This window comes from Scyliorhinus torazame, chromosome 4 (assembly GCF_047496885.1).
Source record: "Scyliorhinus torazame isolate Kashiwa2021f chromosome 4, sScyTor2.1, whole genome shotgun sequence".
NCBI classification, from domain to species: Eukaryota; Metazoa; Chordata; class Chondrichthyes; order Carcharhiniformes; family Scyliorhinidae; genus Scyliorhinus; species Scyliorhinus torazame.
The window spans coordinates 52,845,678-52,853,009 of NC_092710.1; the positions used below are offsets into that span (position 1 = coordinate 52,845,678).

The window sequence follows — 7,332 nt, forward strand, 5'->3', positions numbered from 1 at the left end:
ATGCCCCCAGTGGAGGGGGAGGCAGAGATAGTGGCGGCAATGGACGCAGAGAAGGCATTTGATAGGGTGGAGTGGGAGTATTTATGGGAAGTGTTCAGGAGGTTTGGGTTTGGGAACGGGTTTATTGGCTGGGTTAGACTTCTTTATGGGGCTCCAACGGCAAGCGTAGTTACAGGTCGACATAAATCGGAGTATTTCCGACTATATAGGGGAACAAGACAGGGATGCCCGCTGTCTCCATTGCTGTTCGCGTTGGCAATTGAACCTCTGGCCATGGCGTTGAGAGACTCCAGGAAATGGAGAGGGGTGATTAGAGGGGGAGAAGAACACCGAGTCTCGTTATACGCGGATGACCTATTGTTATACGTGTCGGACCCAGCGGGGGGGATGATAGAGGTTATGCAAATTTTGAGGGGGTTCGGGGATTTCTCGGGGTATAGGCTAAACATGGGGAAGAGTGAATTATTTGTGATACATCCAGGGGACCAGAGTAGAGAGATAGAAGGCTTGCCTCTAAGGAAAGTGGAAAGAAACTTCCGATACCTGGGGATTCAGATCGCTAGGAGCTGGGGAACCTTGCACAGACTTAATCTGACACGGCTGGTAGAACAAATGGAGGAGGACTTCAAGAGGTGGGACATGCAGCCTCTATCGCTGGCGGGCAGCGTGCAAGCAATTAAGATGATGGTCCTCCCGAGGTTCTTATTTGTATTTCAATGTCTCCCTATACTAATCACCAAGACCTTTTTAATAAAATAGACAGGAGCATCACGAGCTTCGTGTGGGCAGGGAAAGTTCCGAGAGTAAGGAGGGGGTTCCTTCAGCGTAGTAGGGACAGAGGAGGATTGGCACTACCGAACTTGGGCGATTACTATTGGGCCGCCAATGTGGCAATGATACGTAAATGGATGATGGAGGGTGAGGGAGCGGCGTGGAAAAGACTGGAGAGAAAGTCCTGCAAAGGGACGAGTTTAGAGGCGCTGGTGACGGCGCCGCTACCGTTCTCACCTAAAAAGTTTACCACGAACCCGGTGGTGGCGGCAACATTGAATATCTGGGGACAGTGGAGGCGACAGAGAGGGGTGCGGGGAGCCCTGGCGGGGTCCCCAATCAGGAACAACCATAGGTTCGCCCCAGGTAGAATGGATGGAGGATTTCGGAGCTGGTACCAGTTGGGAATTAGGAGGGTGGGAGATTTATTTATAGATGGGACTTTTGCGAGCTTGGGAGCATTGGAGGAAAAGTATAAGTTGCCCCTGGGAAATTTCTTGAGATATATGCAGGTGAGGGCGTTTACTAGACACCAGGTGAGGGAATTTCCGTTGCTCCCGACACAGGCGATACAGGACAGGGTGCTTTCAGGGGTGTGGGTCGGAGAGGGCAAGGTGTCAGAGATTTACCGAGAGATGAGGGAAGAGGGGGAGGAGTCGGTGGGCGAACTAAAAGGAAAGTGGGAAGAAGAACTAGGGGAGGAGATAGAGGAGGGTATGTGGACTGATGCCCTAAGCAGGGTAAATTCCTCTTCCTCATGCACCAGGCTTAGCCTGATTCAATTTAAGGTGCTCCGTAGAGCACACATAACGGGAGCAAGATTGAGCAGGTTCTTTGGAGTGGAGGACAAATGTGGGAGGTGTGGCGGGAGCCCGGCAAACCACGCACATATGTTTTGGGCGTGCCCGGCACTGGAAGGGTATTGGAAGGGAGTGATGGGAGTGATGTCGCAGGTGGTGAAGGCCCGGGTCAAACCAGGCTGGGGGTTAGCTCTATTTGGAGTTGCGGAAGAGCCGGGAGTGCAGGAGGCGAAAGAGGCCGACGTTGTGGCCTTTGCGTCCCTAGTAGCCCGGTGCAGGATCCTACTCATGTGGAAGGAGGCGAAACCCCCCCGGACTGGAGGCCTGGGTAAATGATATGGCGGGGTTCATTAAACTGGAGCAGATAAAGTTTGCCCTGAGAGGATCGGCTCAAGGGTTCACCAGGTGGTGGCAGCCATTTCTCGACTACCTAGGGGAACGTTAGAAGGAAGGCAGATGACCAGCAGCAGCAACCCAGGGGGAAGGGGGGTGGGTGGAGGGGGAGGGGGGGGGGTTTAGTTTAGTTTATGTCAAAAGATAATGGGGTTTTGATACTTGTGTATTGTTAAAAATTTCTGTATTGTTATTGTTGCGTTTGCTTTGTAAGAGGGGAAAAATTGTTGTTTGGGAACAATGTTTCAATAAAATATATTTTTTTAAAAAAGGAACGTGTTAGGGTTATTCAACTATAGCCAAAATTTTATCCCGGGGTTCGCAAAATTGGCCGAACCAATACAGGGACTAGTCAAAGGGGGAAAACCAGCGTTAGAGCCCGTAAAATGGGGACCGGAGCAGGAAGAGGCTTACAGTAAACTAAAAACAGAACTAATATCAGCCCCTGGACTAGGGTTACCAGATTCGAACAAAGACTTTCATATCCATTGTAGCAATGAGGGAGGAGTCTATTCCGCAGTAGTGACACAGGACCATGGCGACAAGAGGAGACCCATAGGGTACTATTCGACTGCAGAGGGACCGACAGTCACCGGGTTGCCAAGATGCATAGCCACTTTAGATTGTGCCGCCTGGGCCGTAAGAATTAGCGAACCAGTAGTGATGGCAGGGAACATAATCCTCCACACCAAGCACACCTTGGTGGAAATGTTAAATACGGGGAAATTGAGGTCAGTCTCGAACATAAGGTGGGCCAAGTGGGAAGCTGTCCTCCTACCCCCAAGCAAGTCCGTAGTAATAGTAAGAGATATAGGGGAGAATCCAGCAGAAGGGATTTTAAATACAGGAGAGCCACACACCTGTGGAGATGTAGAGAGAGATGAAGGGGAAGGTAGAATAAAAGACACACCATTAACAACAACTGAGGAGACCCTCTTTGTAGATGGGTCACGAAAATATGTGGCAGGATCACCCCGGACAGGGTGGGCAGTAGTGAATGATAAGTTAGAAACCTTAAGGTCAGGAAGGTTTGACGGAGGTCAATCCGCGCAAGTAGCTGAACTAGTGGCGCTCACACAGGCACTAGAGTTATCTGAGGGAAAAACCGTGAACATATACACGGATAGCCGATATGCATTTGGAATTATACATGATTACACGACAACATGGGGAAGGAGAGGGTTCTCTGTAGCACAACAATTACTCACGAGTTGAGAAGTGATGAAGTCAATCGAGGCTTTATTAAGCAAGACTTGTTCCCCAGCAGCTCAATTACAGAATGCGGCTGCTGGGAGAACCCGGGCTCTTATACTCCGCCTTGCTGTGTGGAGCCAGCAGGCGGCAGATCCAACCAGGACCCAGTGTCTGTCTACCAATAGCCTCTCGGCATCACAGGTACCAACTCTACTCCTAATACATACCACCACATTCACCCCTTGTTAAAAAGGAACCCGGCGTGGTGGTGGGTCGCATGGTGGTAGGGGTTTACAGAGCTGGTCCTGGAACTATTTTCAAACAGTGGCTATGCATTTAGCTCAACAGTTAACTATTTACAGGTTTTGTCAGAATTATTTACAGATTTTTGTCACACGGATTCCACGAGTCGAGCGGGTGTCCTGGTCGTCCTTGTCGATCGCCTCAGCCCCGGTGGTGGTGCAGGTGCTGGCTCGGGCACTGTCGTCTCTGGGAGCGTTGCGCTGTTCGTCCCTGTTTCTTTACTCCTGGGTGGGCACGGGAGGAGGACCGATCCACCCGGGAAGGGAGCGGCCGTGGGGTGCGCCGATGGGAGGGAGGGGGTGATTGGTGTTGGGAGCGTGTGTGTGGTTCCGGCGGGCGCCAGGTCCCGCAGGGAGACCGTGTCCTGTCGGCTGTCAGGGTACGCCTCGTAGGCGTACTGAGGGTTTGCGTGGAGAAGGTGAACGCTCTCGACCAAAGGGTCCGATTTGTGCGCCCGCACATGCTTTCGGAGCAAGATGGGTCCTGGGGCTGCCAACAAGGTTGGCAGCGACGTTCCAGAGGAGGACTTCCTGGGGAAGACAAGGAGGTGCTCGTGAGGCGTTTGATTAGTGGTGGTACACAGCAGCGAACGGATGGAGTGGAGGGCATCCGGGAGGACTTCCTGCCAACGGGAAACTGGGAGATTTCTGGACCGTAGGGCCAGTAGGACGGTCTTCCAGACCGTACCATTCTCACTCTCTACCTGACCGTTCCTCCGGGAGTTGTAGCTGGTCGTCCTGCTCAAGGCATTGCCCTTGCTGAGCAGGAACTGACGCAGTTCATCGCTCATGAAGGTGGACCCCCTGTCGCTATGGATGTACGCGGGGAAACCGAACAGTGTAAAGATGGTGCCGAGGGCTTTAATGACTGTGGCAGCGGACATGTCGGGGCAGGGGATGGCGAAGGGGAAACGGGAGTACTCGTCCACCATGTTCAGGAAGTATGCGTTGCGGTCGGTGGAGGGGAGGGGGGCCTTTGAAATCCAAACCGAGGCGTTCAAAGGGACGGGAAGCCTTTATCAGGTGCGCTCTATCTGGCCTGAAAAAGTGCGGCTTGCACTCTGCGCAGACTTGGCAGTTCCTTGTGGCTGTACGGACCTCCTCAACAGAGTAGGGGAGGTTGCGGGACTTCACAAAATGGTAGAATCGAGTGACCCCCGGGTGGCAGAGGTCCTCGTGGAGGGCTTGGAGGCGGTCTACTTGTGCGTTGGCACATGTGCCGCGGGATAGGGCATTGGGCGGCTCGTTCAGCTTTCCGGGACGGTACAAGATCTCATAGTTATAGGTGGAGAGTTCAATCCTCCACCTTAAGATCTTGTCATTCTTGATTTTGCCCCGCTGTGCATTATCGAACATAAAGGCTACCGACCGTTGGTCAGTGAGACGAGTGAATCTCCTGCCGGCCAGGTAATGCCTCCAATGTCGCACAGCTTCCACTATGGCTTGGGCTTCCTTTTCCACTGAGGAGTGGCGGATTTCTGAGGCGCGGAGGGTCCGGGAGAAAAAGGCCACGAGTCTGCCCGCTTGGTTGAGGGTGGCCGCCAGAGCTACATCGGATGTGTTGCTCTCGACTTGGAGGGGAGGGACTCGTCGATTGCGTGCATTGTGGCCTTTGTGATATCCGCTTTGATGTGGCTGAAGGCCTGCTGGGCCTCTGACGACTGGGGGAAGGTAGCGGACTGGATTAACGGGTGGGCCTTGTCTGCGTACTGGGGAACTCACTGGGTGTAGTACGAGAAGAAGCCCAGGCAGCGTTTCAGGGCTTTGGAGCAGTGGGGGAGGGGAAATTCCATAAGGGGCGCATGCGTTCAGGGTCGGGGCCTATCACTCCATTACGCACTACGTATCCCAGGATGGCCAGACGGTTAGTGCTAAAAACGCATTTTTCCTCGTTATAGGTGAGGTTCAGGGCGTTAGCGGTCTGGAGGAATTTGCGGAGGTTGGCGTTGTGGTCCTGCTGCTCATGGTCGCAGATGGTTACATTGTCGAGGTATGGGAACGTGGCCTGCAAACCGTGCTGGTCAACCATTCGGTCCATCTCCCGTTGGAAGACCGAGACTCCGTTCGTGACGGCAAATGGGACCCTTAAAAAATGGTAGAGCCGCCCGTCTGCCTCGAAGGCTGTGTACTTGCGGTCACCTGGGTGGATGGGGAGTTGGTGGTATGCGGACTTAAGGTCCACGGTGGAAAAGACTTTGTACTGTGCAATCCGATTGACCATGTCGGATATGCGGGGGAGAGGGTACACATCTTGCTGCGTGTCCCTATTGATGGTCTGACTATAGTCTACGACCATCCTCTGCTTCCCCCCGGTCTTCACAACTACCACCTGGGCTCTCCAGGGACTATTGCTGGCCTGCATTACGCCTTCCTTCAGCAGCCGCTGGGCTTCAGACCGGATAAACGTTCGATCCTGGGCACTGTATCGTCTGCTCCTAGTGGCGACGGGTTTGCAATCCGGGGTGAGGTTCGCAAACAAGGAAGGTGGTTCAACCTTGAGGGTTGCAAGGCTGCAGATAGTGAGTGGGGGTATTGGGCCGCCGAATTGGAACGTTAGGCTCTGGAGGTTACATTGGAAATCTAACCCTAAGAGGGTGGGAGCGTAGAGGTGGGGAAGGACAAAAAGCATATAATTCTTAAACTTCCTCCCTTGAACCGTTAGGTTCGCGATGAATGAAGAGTGACCCAGCCTCGAAACGTTAGCTCGGTTCTCTCTTCACAGATGCTCCCAGACCCACTGAGATTTTCCATCATTTCCTGTTTTTTTTCAGATTTCACATCTGCAGTAATTTGCCTTTTTATTGGACGATATATGTTGCTGCATGTCAGCAAGAACGATTTGGGCGGGATAAAGGATGGGGCGTTTTCCATGAAGATGTGGCGTTGACAGATCTATTTACACCCTGAAACTTTGCGATTTGCATAATTTGTTACTTTACTAGATGAGCTTACTTGCGTTCACTCTCTGCCACAACAAACACCAGATGACACCCTTTATTCCCTCTCTCAAAATACAATCTGTATCTCTGCAGCTTCCCACTGATATCTCAGTGAACTAAACGTAATCTTCAATGTTTTGAAGTCCCAGTGCATGTCCCTGGGTAACAACAGTTGTCACTTCACAGGTCATTGGTTAAAATGCGAGTCCACGTTGAAGAATTTGAGAAAGAAAGCCGAAGGGAGGCTGCCGGTCTGCTTGCGAGGGAAATGAGCTGGAGAGGCTGAATGACCAGTGAAGGAAATTCAAAAGATACAATATGAGACTTTGACGTGAGCTATGGGAACATTTTTGAAATGGGCCCTGGTAGCTCAGTCGGTAAAACATCAGACTTTCAATCTGATGGTCTGGGGTTCAAGTCCCATTTAGGGTTTTGATTTTGGCTCAAGGCGTTTGCTTCCCAATGAACGGTAGGAAATAAAAATAAAGAATGCAGGATGCTTTATGGAAAGTGGAAGAACCGTGACAACGTCGTGTTTGCCAAATTGCAACAGCCGTCCAGAATTTTCGCTCGATTTTCAGTTAATGTAAAAACTCTCTCCTGGTCTTGTTCTGCATTATACCACTGTAGTATTCTGGCCATGTTCAATTACATCCAGTTCGCAAAACTTTTCCTGTTTGTTTACTTCTTCCCTGCAGAACTGCTTTTAAAATAATAACTTTCAGAATTAACTGCAATTTTTACAGTTTCAAAAGTTCGGTGCCGATGAATATTTTAATTTGCACTCTCAAAGTCAGCAGGAGAAATCAACAATACTCATGTTTAATCAAAACAATTGAAATCTGTTCTACACTTGCAAAGCTGTCTTGCAGATTGGTGCTGTGGCTTAGATGGTTAAAGTTCCTGTCTGGTAACACGAGATCTGGAGTTCAA

At 51.3% G+C, this 7,332-nt stretch overlaps 1 non-coding gene across 1 annotated transcript; it reads left to right on the forward strand.

Annotated features, from left to right (window-relative positions):
- The first annotated feature begins 6,758 nt into the window (after positions 1-6,758).
- On the forward strand, positions 6,759-6,831 carry trnae-uuc (transfer RNA glutamic acid (anticodon UUC)). Its single transcript has one exon. It is a non-coding gene; the product is annotated as a tRNA-Glu (tRNA).
- The last annotated feature ends 501 nt before the right edge of the window (positions 6,832-7,332 follow it).